This window comes from Hippopotamus amphibius, chromosome 8 (assembly GCF_030028045.1).
Source record: "Hippopotamus amphibius kiboko isolate mHipAmp2 chromosome 8, mHipAmp2.hap2, whole genome shotgun sequence".
NCBI lineage: Eukaryota > Metazoa > Chordata > Mammalia > Artiodactyla > Hippopotamidae > Hippopotamus > Hippopotamus amphibius.
The window spans coordinates 75975494-75990348 of NC_080193.1; the positions used below are offsets into that span (position 1 = coordinate 75975494).

Here is a 14855-nt window from a genome sequence, read left to right on the forward strand (position 1 = left end):
TCTGTGAACTATCTGTTTGTATACTTTACCCATTTCACCTGTGTTTAAAATTTCAAAGTTCAACATCACACTCTTCAGAGTTTCTCTCCCCTCCCTCTAGCGCAGGCTAGACTGTGTGGAGTGGGAGGCCTGGCCTGGAGACACCTCCACACCTCCACACCCTCTTCCCTTCCTCAGGGGCCGGGGAGGGAGCAGGGGTCAGCTAGCGGAGGGCTCCTTCCATGGCTGCCTGTTCATGCTAGCAGGCATCCCTGTGGTTCAGCCTGGCTCTGACGCCTCTGCTGATGGGATGTTCGAGGTTGCTTGGGCTAGTGTTCAACTGAAACTCCTCCCCTTTCCTTTCCTGCCCACCTGGAGACCATCCCTCCCAGAGAGGCCACCCTATCCCCCTCTGGTCCTCTAGGTACATGCGTGCTCCCAACCTTTTCTCCAGCTTGGGTATCCCATGGCTTGGCCAAGTGGCCACCTGGGAAGCCCCCCACCCTTACCTCTTGCCAACCTCTGGGCTCTCAGGAATTTAGGGAACTCTGGGGTCTTCTTCGTGGGCTGCATTGAACACCATGGAGAACAAGGATGAAGTGGGCATGCTTCACCTCCTTCTAGGACACATCAGGTCACGGTCCCCTCAAGCCCCACAGTGTGAGGCCCCTGCCCTCAGAAATCCTCCGACCCGAAGCCATCTCCAGTCCCACATTCAGTGTAACCCCAAACCTCAGGAAGAACAGGTGGGATGACAAAAAGGACCAGGCACCATCACCGCAGGCTCTCAGAACCCTCTCGCAATAGACTCTGGAGCAGGCCCATGGGTGCCACAGCCCTGCGATTCCTAGCTGGGATCCTCCCCTTCCTGGGTTTTTCCAAGGCTCCCTTGGAACCACTTTCTTCTTTGCATGGAATGCGGTGCCCCCAGAGGCCAGGCTCCTCCCCTCTTCCTCTTCTTCTTTTATCAAGGTGGGTTGCAGTGAGGAGGCATATATCCTTCAGTAATCCCTTGGGGTGGCTTGCTGGCTGGCACAAGCTGCAGCGGAAATGTGAATAGGACTACGCCCTGGTTGGCGTTAGCAGCAATTCCAGAACAACAGGAAAAATTCTGCTCTACACGAGCCAGGAAGAGAGCAGGAAAGAGCACGTGGAGCAGACCTCAAGCCACGGGGGAGGTTCCGTTCCTGGCTGTTCAAGCCCTGCGACCCAGACCAGCCCCTGCCCCTCCAGCCAGTGGTGCTGTGGCTGGGGTTTCTCACCCGCCGCTGCACGCTCCCTTACGCTCCTCTCCCAATTCCTTGCTGACTGCTGACTCTGAACACCCACTGAATGGTGAGGACCTCCAAAGAGTGAACTACTTCATATTGGACTCAGAGCTCTTTGGTTCCTTTAGGAGGAACCAAAAGTTCCATTGTCAGCAACTTTTCTGTAACTCTAAAGTGAAAGGATTATTCTTTTTTTTTTTTAAGTTCCATTATCTGCAGTTTCTCTGCCCTCCCATGTGCCTGCCACCACCTGCAGGCATCACCTGGAGGCTTTTCAGCTGACCCTTTCCTTTCTCCATCGCCCCCACTGACGCAGCTCAGTCGCACTTGGATCTCTGCTCCCTTATGCTGTCACTGACTGTTTTTTTTCAGCATGAATAGCTAGTTTGGTTTTTTAGTCTCTGGCTTTCTTCCTCCCTCGTGTTGCAGATTAAGTGTGTGTGGATGGATGGAGGGAGGGATGGATGGAGGGAGGGAGGGATGGATGGATGGTTGGATGGATAGGTAGGTAGATAGATGGATAGATAGGTAGATGGATGGATGGATGGATAGATAGATATATAGATAGATGATGATAGATAGATAGATGATAGATAGATAGATGAATAGATAGATGGATAGATAGATAGTTGCATGCATATACATGCCACACCCCTCTCTGGCATGTAAATGCCACCCTGTAAAAAAGAAATGCACTCACCCTCTCTATACCACTGCCCAGTTCCCAGGTTTAAGATTAATCTCACCAATTTCTGTTCCATCATTGGGAAAAGAAGTGCCATTCACACTTGACCTATCACAATCTATTTCACCCTGTACATGAATTTTGTCGCTGTGTCTAACGCACTTCCCGTCTTTTGTGTGTATCCTGGGCTACTAGGATGCAGCGCTGATGGTGGCGCCGTGGGAAGCGGGTTGCCCCAGAAGAACACAGCAGCCTCGCGGCCTTGAGAACATTCCTTACCTCACTGTGTTCTAGTGTTCTCTGTCTCTAAAGAGAGGGTTGTTTGGATTAGAAACTGTTATTGTTAAGTTGGTGCTCAGTGAGTCGTTACTATAATTGATACTCAGCCTTCCTGGTCACTTCTGGTTGGTTCAGCCCCTGTCACGGAGGACCATGTTCAAGTCCAGCTTCCTGCCAAATGTGCCTTCTCTCTGATCTCAGGCCCAATATCTGCCCTAAACTCCTGCTTCCTTTCCCAGTGTTTCAGTTCAACAGCCTTAAAGGAAAACCAGGGTTCATTTTTACTTTCCTCCTTCTTGAGCCAAAAGTAAGTCAACAAATCCAGTTTGGAAGCTCTGCGTCCTGTCTCCCCCTGGGCTTGCTCCCTGGCTTCCTCCAGGCCTCTGCCCAAACATGCCCTCAGGGAGGCCACCCGACTGAACATAGCCACCCCCGCCCCACCCTGCCCACCCCCGCCCCACATGGTTATTTCTATACACTTGTTTTTCCTATTCGTCCTGGTCTGAGTCCTGCAGGGACCCCCCTCCCCAACACCTCCTGAAGCCAACTGACCACACCGCAGCTGAACCTCACCCGGTGTGCAGAGCCCTCTGGGCGCCTGGGCCTGGCTCCCAGCTGCCCTTCTCAAACTCCCTTTCAGATCTGGCCCCTCCCACCATTGTTCCCCAATTTCTGAATTCCCACTTCAGATTTTCCCAGGCTCCTGCTCTCTTTGGGTCTCCCACTCCCTTCCTCTCCTCTGTTCCCTCTAGGACACCAAAACGTTCCCAGTGGCATCTCCAAGGGCAGGGCAACAGCTGTCCTCTGTGCAGTCGGCTGCTTTTTCCATATTTTCTACAACTGTCATGTGTTACACTTGTGATTCTCACAGTGAAAGTCGTCCTGACAGCAGAGTAGATTCTGGGGCAGCTTTCCTAACTCCTTTTCTTGCTGGAGCTTTTTTACCAAACCAGAAACTTCATGTTTTTCCTCTGTTACCCAAAATCTTCCTCAGTAGCTTTCCTTCTTTGCTCCAGAAAAAAAAAAAAAAAAAAAGGAAAGGAAGGAAGGGAGAGAGAGAGAGAGGAAGAAAAGAAAGGGGGGAAAAAAAAGCGTTTATGGTTTATGGCTCAAGTCAAACACTGTTGTTTACCTGGGAAGAGACTAAGGTACCAGTTCTAGGACAGGAATGAGATGATGCAGGTGAGCTGGGATGAGCCAGGCCTGCCTCCCTTTCAGGGGCTCCATCTCACCTGCCTGTGTGTCAGTGCATCCAGGCCCTTCCTGTTGCCATGTCACAGCTGAAGGGCCTTCATCCTCCCACCCCTTGCAGCCCACATTTCCCAGCTCTACTCCCCCCACCCCGCCACGTGGACAGCTAACACATCCCATGGTCACAGTGCCCTGGCTCCTCCCTGAAGATGAGAGTGTCTTTAGTGTCATCTGTTGAGAGTTTTTCCCAAGTGTTTCTGCCTGAAGTTGCCGGGGTCTCCTCCTGTTTAACCCCTGCCTGGCTGAGCGCGAGCCCGAGCCCGAGGCTCCGGCTCCAGACATTGACCTTGCGCGGCCCTTCAGGATGTTCTGACTGGTGTGGGAACGAACCTCCCCCACCCAGGCTTCCCTGTGATCTGTTCACCACAACGCTTCCCTGCAAAGGACCCTCCACTGGCCTCCTTGTTCACTGCCTCTCTGCCCTGTAGAATTTTCTTCCTCCCGTAGCCCCTGTTAGCTGCAGAAAGGCATGACCAGGTCCTACTGGACCATCCCAACACCCAGAGAGACTGTTCAGAGCAGGTGCCCAACTCTCTCATCTAGAGCATAGATGTGCTTCATCCCCTGGCCCCTGGGAGAGCTCTTCCTCCATATCCTCTTGTTTTCCACCACCGCTCCTTGCCCCAACTTCTTTCCCTTATGAGAGGCAGAAGGGGACAGTGAAGGGACAGCACCTGCTTCAGGGCCCCTCCCCCCTCCTTACCCCTGCCCCAGCCCTGCTCTCCACCAAGACTTCTGTCTTCTGCCTCTGACCTGCAGCAATGCCGCCTAAACCTGGCCAAAGTGCAGGGCAGCAGGGGCGGAGCACCCCAGGGCCCCGCTCCCACAGCTGTCGAGGGTGCTGTGGTTTCGCTCCACTAGGACGTTGCTCAAGGCTGGTCCTCAGACTCGCAGCACTGCCTCCTGCGCCCCACCCTGGGCCTCCTAAGCCAGAATCTGCATCCTAAGAGCCCCTGCATATGCGTGCCGGAGAAACCCTGATCTAGGGGACTGGTCTCCTCGTGCCCACCATGCAGTCATCCACCCCGGCCCCTGGCCCCTGGCTTGCGTCGTCCCAGCCGGGCCTGCAGACAGCTCCCCCACTCCCCTCCCCACCACCTACTCCCATGGGTCCTGACCTCCCAGGCAACTGACTCATGCAGGGAGGCCCCCTGGCCCTCGGCCCAGTGCTGGAAGTCCTAACAGTCACCGTTGACTCATGTGCCTGAAGCCGCATAGGTAGCACGGAAAGCGAAGACTACAAGCCCGACTCCTGCCTCATTCACCCAGGCCAGCCTTCAGCCAGTATTTACAATAATATTTTTTGACCACATCACAGGTTCCCCCAGCAAGCAAGCCAGACAGATGTGGTGTGATCTCTGCTGTACATTTACCAGCTGCGCAATCCCAGGCGAGCTACCAAAGCTTCCTTATCTATGAATGTTGCTAGTTATCACAACAGCCTCATGGAGGTAGCTCATCCATTCACTCACTGCTATGAGCAACACGTGCTCACAGAGTGCTGTTATGTGCCCAGCACCAGGAACAGCAGAGAACAAAACAGACCGAGACCCGCCCTTCTGGAGCTTCCTGACGAGGGAATGTGGGCAGACGTGGAACAAAGATGTGTACACCATGCCAGCAGGTGCCAGACGCCACGACATGGCAGCAATGCTTGGTGAATGAGTGAGTGAGTGAGTGAACAAACGAATACCGTGCAGACGCAGCTCTGCGATAAGCCCCCTTCTCATCATAAAGCCTCCCCCACACACTTCTGCTACTGGGACTTTAAGAATAACATTAGAAGATGGGAGAGGGCTGTTGGTCTTTCCAGCAGTTAATGGATTAGAAGAATGGTAATGATTATAAACATATTGTAGACTTAGAACATATTTGCCTGAAATAGGCAATAATTGAGGTGGAATCAGAGTTGTTTTTCTAGGTTTTACAAACTGTGTGTGTGTGTGTGTGTGTGTGCGCGCGCACGCGTGATGTCCTCAGGATGGAACATATTTTCTCAGGGTTTCAGAGCCCCCTCATTTAAAGAAAATGATAGGGACATTTGGGAGCAATCCCAAGGGTTCTTGTTACCACGAGCTTCCCTCTAGGGCTCTCAGAGTCTCCCCGGGTCACAGCAATTGAGAGCTGGCTAAGGAACCCCCAAGAACACCCACCCAAACCCACGTTTCCTGGACAGGAAACTGAGGCCCTGACTCGCCCAGTGTAAGTAGGTGATTACAGGCAGCAAGAAATGGAGATGCGAACCCAAGTCCCTGACTCCCAGCCAAGTGCCCATCACGATGTATTGTGCAGGTGTCCATGAATTCACAACGCTGGCGACCACTGCTGTTACAGCCAGGCTGGGTGGCAAGTGCATCACGCCAACCAAAGGAAGCCAGATACTGAAGGCTATAGTTCTGTCTACATGGCAGTCATGAAAAGGCAGACTAGAGGAACAGATACACATCGGTGGTCTCTGGGTATTGGGGGCATGGGAAGGGCTGCCTGCAGTAGGGCACAAGGGAACTTTGGGATGATCGAATGTCCTGTATCCCAGCTGAGGTTATGTGAACTGTGATGTGTTCGTCAAAACTCAGAACCATACACTTAACGAAGGCACATTCTATTGTATATAAATGATACCTTCATTTTTTTAAAGATTTATTTATTATTTTATTTATTTATTTATTTATTGACTGCATTGGGTATTCATTGCTGCACATGGGTTTTTTTCTAGTTGTGGCAAGTGGGGGCTTCTCTTGCTGCGGAGCACGGGCTCTAGGCTTGTGGGCTTCAGTAGTTACAGGGCACGGGCTCAGTAGTTGTGGCTCGTGGGCTCTAGGGCTCAGGCTTAGTAGTTGTGGTGCACGGGCTTAGTTGCTCCGTGGCATGTGGGATCTTCCCAGAGCAGGGATCGAACCCATGTCCCCTGCGTTGGCAGGCAGATTCTTAACCACTGTGCCACCAGGGAGGTCCCTATCTTAATTTTTTCAAACAGCCTAAAATAATAATGGTCACAATAATGACAGAAATAATAACCTTTTTTAAAAAATAATAACCTTGAACGCCAAAAACAGTACGTGCTCAGGGCCAGGATGCGGTAGGGGACTTCGAGGTGCCTTGTGGTCAGAGCAGGAGATGCCCTGTGTGTAACAGTCGGGCAGCCTCTGCTGAGGATTTCCAACGGCAGACTCCCCTCCTGGGAGGTTTTCCAACGGCACCTCCCTGAAACCAGTGTGCTCCAACCCCAGGCTGGCTCCTCTCCCACTCCACACCAGCCGCCGTCACCTTGGCCCACAACTGCCACTGGGACGGCCCCCTCCCTGCTCCTCCCAAAACCACCTTGAGTCACTGATCCAGTCATTCCTCTCACACATCTTCCGCACCCTCGCCGCCACCTGCCACACCTGGGTGATACACCTGTGTGATGCCTCCCGGCCCAGCCGGCCCAGAGCTTCCGGGGGATCCCGCTACCTTCTCACCACAGTCATCAAGGATGCGATAGGAACTCCCGGACCCAGTTCAGACTGACCCCCCAACACAGAATTAACTCCTGCATTACCTGCCCAGGGGATCCCTGCCCACTTACTGCCCCCAGATCAATTCTGAGCTGAGAACAGCCTCAGTATAGGAGTCTGGACCCAGTTGGGAGGCCCAGAGGGCAGGGAAAAGAGAATATGTCATGGGCATAGGTCAGAATCACTGATTCCTAAAATCCCAACAGTCTCTCTCTGGACATCTCCAGTGACAAGGAATTCAAAGCCACCTTTGGATAGCTCTGAAATCCAAAGCTGAAGTCTGTCCTTGCCCGTGGCGGTCCTAATCCCACCCCCTCCTGTCCCAGACCCCAGGGGGCATATGTGTGACGACCTTGACCTTGTCACTCCTGGGTCTTCTCGGCCTGTCCACCCAGCCCCTTTTTGGTTGGGCAGGTTCTCACCAGAGCATAGAGCAGGGGTCCCCCACTCATCTGGCCAGGACAGCATCCTCCCCATCTCTCTCATTCCATGACGTGGTCCAAGAACAGTTTAGCTTTCTTTGTAGTGACATTTCCTTGTTGACTCAGGCTAAACATGTTTTCAATGAAAATCGCCCATCCTGCCCACCAGCTGTGGGTTCCTTGCCAAGTTTGTTATAAGCGATGCCCTCCCAGGTGCTCCTGGGAGGGGTGTCCTATTAATTATCCAGCACCTAAATGTGACCTCTTACTCACTGTGCTCTCCTCTCTGGCTGCCAGAATTTGCAGCCTGCCTCTCCAAGTGACGTCTGGATTAGCCAGCAGGATGGGGACCTGTCCAACAGATCCCATAGGGCAGGGCACACCCAGCATTTATGAGTCAGGACATGGACGCAGGTCTACAAGAGGCTTGTTGGGGTTGCACAGCTGATCTTGACAGTGAAGAAGCTCTCCATGCTCCCAACCAAGATGCCTCAGGGCAGGACCCCGTCTTAAGGTTTCTCAGTCTCTAACACCTGAATGCTCGGTTCTCTAGGCTGATTATTCTTGGGCAGGTCATTAATCTCATATCACCAGACCTGCAGGCAGGTAGGCAGTATCCCAGAGTGAGTTTCTGCTCTGCACTGTTATGCAGATAGTTCTAGGAAGCAGAATGGTCTTGGATCCTCAAATCTCTTCTAACCAGAAAGTCTGAATTCCTGCCTTAGATAACTAAGGATATTCTCTGCCTGAGGGATGGGGGAAGCCCACGCCCCTCCTGAGTATTCTAAGATCACCTGAACAACTGCCCTGAAATCCTGGTATGTGTTTGGCCTGGGGTGGGGGAGGAGAAGTGTTTGAGAACCCACCTATGGGGAATTCCAGGGGCAGGGCTTGAGGTAGCCAGGGCACCTGGTTGTAAGTAGAGGGGTGCAGTGGGAAAGGGGAGTGTGCCCTCAAGTCCAGGGTCCATTCATTCTGTTCTCAGAAAGAAAACAGAGACAGAAGTTGGTTCTTAAGGTGGTTCTTTCCAGAGTCTCTAAGCCCTCTGAGAACATGATAGAGGTTCTGGACCTGTAATCAAGAAAAACGTATATACACATACACACACAGCCTCTCCACACATTTTGTGTTCCCATTAAACCTCCCCAGGACCCATGGGACCCCAGGTTCTGAACCCTCAGATGGGTGGGGAACCACAAAGAATTCCTAGCGTGGCCCCCCTGTCTGGCAGCCCCCCTACCAGCTTATACCTGACTCGAAGGATGCATGTGGTCCGCTCCACTCTAAGACCCGTACCCTCGAATAAGGCCTGTGTTGGGAGGGAAATGGGGTTTGCCTGGGAGTCCTGGTGTATTCCTAATATACCCGTTTTTCCTATGAAAAGTGTCCTGGTTCAGATGATATATCTTTTAGGGTCACCCCGGAGGGAGGTAACCATTCTGTGACTCCAACCGCTGAGGTAGCTGTGGGATGCAGGAGGGCTTCTCCTTCTTGCAGCTGCCATACAACATTGTCCTATAGGAGAGGCCTCTAAGCCACCAACCAGACTTGGCCCCCGGTGGACGGCAAGAGGCTGTCCTCGCAAGGTTCAAGACCTCCCATCTCTAAAAAGGGAACCTTCCTACATTGTTGGTGGGAATGTAAGTTGGTGCAGCCACTATGGAAAACAGTATGGAAGTTCCTCAGAAAATTAAAATTGAGTTACCATATGACCCAGCAATCCCACTCCTGGGCATATATCCAGACAAAACTCTAATCCAAAAAGATACATGCGTCCCTATGCTCACGGCAGCACTATTCACAACAGCCAAGTCATGGAAACAACCTACATGTCCATCGATAGGTGAATGGATAAAGAAGATGTGGTACATATATACAATGGAATATTACTCAGCCTTAAAAAAGAACAAAATAAAGCCATTTGCAGTAACATGGGTGCCAGTAGAGATTATCATAGCAAGTGAAGTAAGTCAGAAAGAGAAAGACACATTCCATATGATACCACTTATATGTGGAATCTAAAATATGACACAAATGAAACAGACTCACTGACACAGAGAACAGACTTGTGGTTGCCAAGGGGAAGCAGTTGGGGGAAGGATGGAGTGGGAGGTTTGGGTTAGCAAATGTAAGCTATTATACATAGAACGGATAAACAATAAGGTCTTACTGTACAGCACAGAGAACTATATTCAGTATCCTATGATGAACCATAATGGAAAAGAATATTAAAAAAAAAAAGAATATGTATATGTATAACTGAATCACTTTGCTAAAAAGCAGAAATTAACACAACATTGTAAATCAACTATACTTCAATTAAAAAAATAGGTAAATAATAATGAGAAAATAAAAAAGACTTCCCATCTCTAAATTTACTGTCCTGGGACCTGTCACTCACGGAGAGCCCTTCCTATTCTTCCCACAACTCTTCCTTTTCGTGGCCACACACCTTCCTTTCCCCTGCTTTGGCTTCCCGGAGCTTCCCCCACTGTGCTTGCTACCCTCTCCTGAATTATTCAGCAAATGTTTACAGGACTTGAAAGTTAGTTACACAAGCCACTTTCAGCATTTTCCCCACAAGTATAGCCTCTGAATAGAATTAACAAACCTCAATTATAAAATGATACATGAATGCACCCAAATTGCAGTGATTAAACTCCAATTTTCATTGACAAAGATGTAGTCGCCGGGATGCACAGATTATTTGAAATTTCCTCAGATCTGAATGGGTGTGGAATTCCATACTCTGAATGGCAAATTTAGCCTGACGACTGTGACTGAAAACTGTTCTCTTTCTGTTCTAGAGCACTCAAAACCAGGTACGTTTGAGGGAGCTTATTGATCTCCAGTCATTTGCTAAGAAGCAATCAGACTTATTTCCATGGAGACCAGGGACTCTGAGGATTTGGAAAAGCCCCAGAAGAAATCAGTGAGTGGTTCACGGGAGATTGATGAGCCGGTCAGTGTGAAATCTGAGGTCCTCTCAGAAGACAGGAAGCCCCATGCCGACCAGGAGACGCAAGACAAAGCATCCCATTGCTACACCCCAATCCAGAGAAACTCCATCTTCAATCGCACTGTGAGACACAGAAGCAAAGGCAAAGCCACAGGCACTCCCGAGTGGAACGCCGGACACCCAGCAGGTCAGTACCAGGGATGGCTGTCACAGCTGCTCCTTGACATCCAGTTGGAGTCCACGGGACTGAAAGACCCCCACTTAAATGAAAGGAGAATCAAAGGCATTGAAAATTATCAAGGACAGGTCCAGTAAGGTGAAACATTTTGAAGCCGTTATCCAAAGAATTCAAATTCCCCCAATAAGATAATGTGGATACTTCAGGAGAAAGTGCTGAACCAAATGATACAATAAGACTGGCTTCTATTTAAAAGAGACATCTTGTTCCAGGACTCAGCAAACCCCCCAGATTCCATGCATTCTAGAAGGGAGGCTTGGATCTATCTACATGTAAGGATATCTGGGAACATGAGTTTCCTGAGAGATGAGGTTCTATCCTGTTCTCTCACCGTTGCCGTGATGGCTAGAGTTTCTGTTGTCCTGAAAATAGGAGAGATTAATACCTTGGGAATAGCTTTGCAGCAGGAACCCTTAATCTTTTAAACCAGTTCCTAGCACATTTTATCTGCTCAAAGCATATTTGTTGAAGAGAATAGGGTCCAGAAACGTTTACAAATGGGGGTTGTCAGAGCTGAGCCTTCTTCCCCTGTGACACCCACGTGGCTGAGCAGGCAGCATGCTGGGGTTGCGGAGTGTGTGACACTTTCTTAGTCCCTAGGGTACGGCAGCTGCCACTGGACAGACAGCACGCTGCCCTGCATGTGATGGGGAGACATGAACTGGTACAGAAACTTTCATTAAACTCTATCGAGTAGCCTTTTGCCTCATGTTAAACTACCCGTAAAACATAGAGACAGGACAACGATATTTATTATTTCTCTTGACTCAGGGGGTTGGTTGGGTGGCTTCTCTGTCTGGGCCACCTTGTCTGACCTCTGCAGTGAGCTGATGGCTCATCTGGGGTTGGAAGGTCAAGGACAGCCTCTTTGGCCACTAGTGAGCTGCTTGGTCCATGAGGACCTCGGCTGGGACTGTTTGTCTCTGTTCCATGTGGTTACTCATCCTCCAGGAGGCTAGCTCGGGCTTGTCCTCATGGCAGCAGGGTTCCCAGAGAGCAGCAGCAGCAGAAGCCACCAGTTCTTGAGACCTGTAGTCAAAGCTTGCACAGTCACTTCTACCACCTTCTGTTGGTCCAAGCAGCTCACAGGTCCAGTCCAGATAAAAGCAGATGGAGAAAATGACTCCACTGCTTGATGTGAGGAGCAGCAAAGAAAGCGTGGTTCTCTGCCACCTACCACAAACACAGAATTTTGTGCTGAGAACAGTGCAAAGCAAGAGAAATACAATGATGGGAATATTATAGTCACGGGGGTAGGGTGGTGGGTACATTATATTACTTTCTCAAATTTTGTGTATGTTTGAAAATTTCCATAAGAGTTAAATGCACACACATGAGTAAGCAGAAGTCTCTGCTCTTGCAAAACCCAAAATATTATAATGATGTCATTTTACTGCAAGCAGTGTGTCAAAGTTTACAAGAGAGGTAAAGGAAAAAAACTAGACCCTAGACCCTTCTGGCAGGTCCCCCCACCCCCAAAGAAGATGATATTTTAGGTGAGCCTGGCAGGATGCATCAGGACATGGCCAGAAAGAATAGCAGCTAATTTGGCTGAGAACTTGTGGGTACTTAGTGCCTAAGGTAGGCAGGCATTTCAAGGTGGTTCTTACCTTACCCATTTTACAGAGTAAAAAAAAAATAACCAAGGCCCAGAGAGATTGAATCACTTACCCCAAATCACACAGCTAGTGAGTGGTATGGCTTGAACCACAGTTCAGATTCTTCTAGTCCCAAAACCCACGCAGATGGAGAAGGGGGTTAGAGTAGCTCTGTCCAACAGAAATATAGTGCAAGCCACATATGTCATTTAAAGTTTTTTTACATTAAAAAATAAAAAGAAATGAGTAAAATTAATTTTAACAATTCATTTAACCTAATACATCCAAAATATTGTCATTTTATCCTGTAGTCAATAGTTGATATAAAAATTAGTAATGAGATATTTTATAGTCTTTTTTTGTACTGTTTTTGAAACCTGTTGCATATTTTATACATATAATCTCTCTCAATTTGCATACTAAATTTTCAGTGGAAATTCCTGATCTGGATATAGATCTCATAAAATGTGCAGTCAAAGAAGTAATTTACAGCCAAAGAAGTTATTAAATGTACAGCCAGAAAAGTTAAAGTAGAAATAATCCCCAGATTACTCTAAATATCCTCAAAAGTTTTCCAATAATGAAATTGACTATCAGTTTTTACATTTAAATTTAAATTATGTTTTTAAAAAATGAGGAATTTACTTCCTTAGTCACACGAGCCACATTTCAAGTATGTAACAGCCCTACATGTCTAGCGGCTACCCCATCGGAACTCGCAGGGTTAGAGTGTTGCAAGCAGAGAGAAAAGCAGATACAGCTGCCCAAGGGCAGGGTGGGGGTCTTTCTGGGCAGGAGAAAAGGTGGGTGTGGGGCTGTGCCTGGGATGAGGCTGGAGAGGGAAAAAGGGCTGATGGGGGAAGAGCCTCAAGTTTGTGGCCTCCAACTGAGTGGAGGCTGCTGACTCCAGTATAGACACAGGGACCACGGCACGCCCTCCTGCAGCCAAAGATGCCACTTATGTTCAGACCATAATAAATACTCTCAAGAGACTTGAAGTTTTATTTGTAAAGTGACTTCCTCATTTCACCTCGCTGGAGTTAACTCTCAAGACAGCCCAGCATCCCCTGATCCACAGTCCAAGGAGAAAACACGGTTCTGCTGAGGAGCAGACAGAATAGGCCACCCAGCACTGGGCTTCTCCGGTTCACCCCCTAACAAGGAAAGAAGGCTGGCACTTTGGGTTCACGGTTTGTGATCTGGGTCTGGAAGGTGAGAACCATCTCCATCTCATCTGCCAAGGACTGTCCTTTCAAAGTCATGCTAGAACATTAACTAACAACCCCATCTATGGCTGATCTGACACTCTAGGGGAAGTGACTTATGTAGTATCTATTAGGACTCAGACATTGTAAAGTTAGATGTTAAACAACTGATAAGCTGCAAATGATTTTTGTCCAGTAGAAACAATAACACCAGTGGTTATGGTTCTATAGTCTCTTAGAGGACTCTTAGAATCTAAGACATTAACCAGGTTTGTATCCAAGTTTTCAAGCTCATTTCCAATATTTTTTTCTCCACTATGCATGCATGGATGGATGGATGGACGGATGGGTGGATGGATACACCCGTGGCTATGAAGTTTCTCATGTGGTAATTATAATTTTCATGGCAATGGCATTCCAGGTCCCTGAATACGGCACAAGGAGTGGCAAATTTCCCTTCCAGGGTGTGAGAGGAAGGACACCTCTCTTCACTCCCTCTCAGGGTGACAGTTGCTACTTTCCTAGTCTCTAGAGAGAATTGCCTGAGGAGGGGAGATGCCCATTCCTAACTCCTACATTTCTCACACATCACAGATTCACTGGAAAATGGGAAATCTGTAAATGAGCCCCTGAACTTGAATTGCTCACAGAGCAGAACACATCCTTGGAGAATACCAACACGGACAGACCCAGGAGCCAAGAGAGCAAGGTGAGAGACAGCAAATAATGAGGGGCCAGTTCATGATACAGTATAATAGACATCATTCTGCAAAGTATTAATGGGGCTACAAGGGTGTCTTGTGTTTAAAAAATAATAATAACTTTAAGTTGTTCATATTTTTAAAATCTCCACAATTTGCTTTAAAAAAAATAGCCCCACTCTTAATCTCCTTTCACAAAACTAGAAAACTTTAGATACTACACAAATGGAGAGGTAGAAAAGAAAAATCACTGCATCGCCACCAGAGGTTTTTGTGTTGTAACTGTTTTAAGTCTTTTTTTTCTATATGTTTTATGCATATTTTCTCTTTATAAGATGGGATCTTATATACATGCTGTCTTGAAACCTACTTAACAATACAGGCTCACCTTGAAGATATTGAGGGTTTGGTTCCAGATCATCACAGTAAAATGAATGTTGCAGTAGAGCAGGTCGCAAGAATGTCTTGGTTTCCTAGTGCATATAAAAGTTATGTTTACACTACACTGCGGTCTATTAAGTGTGCAATAGCATTGTGTCTAAAAATGTACATACTTTAATTTAAAAATACTTTATTGCTAGAAAATCCTAACCATCATCTCACAACACAGGGTTGCCACAAACCTTCAATTTGTAAAAGAAAAAAAAAACCCTTGGGGCTTCCTAGGTGGCGCAGTGGTTAAGAATCTGCCTGCCACTGCAGAGGACATGGGTTCGATCCCTGCTCCAGGAAGATCCCACATGCCAAGGAGCAACTAAGCCCGTGTGCCAAAA

General features: G+C 48.5%; 1 long non-coding RNA gene across 1 annotated transcript in view; it reads left to right on the top strand.

Moving 5' to 3' along the window:
• LOC130859441 (uncharacterized) overlaps positions 1 to 14081 on the top strand; it is a 36798-nt gene extending 22717 nt beyond the window's left edge. Inside the window, exons 2-3 of the long non-coding RNA XR_009055200.1 lie at positions 10189 to 10527; positions 13976 to 14081. This is a non-coding gene — a long non-coding RNA (uncharacterized LOC130859441). The remainder of the gene's footprint in view (positions 1 to 10188; positions 10528 to 13975) is intronic.
• Positions 14082 to 14855: the final 774 nt, after the last annotated feature.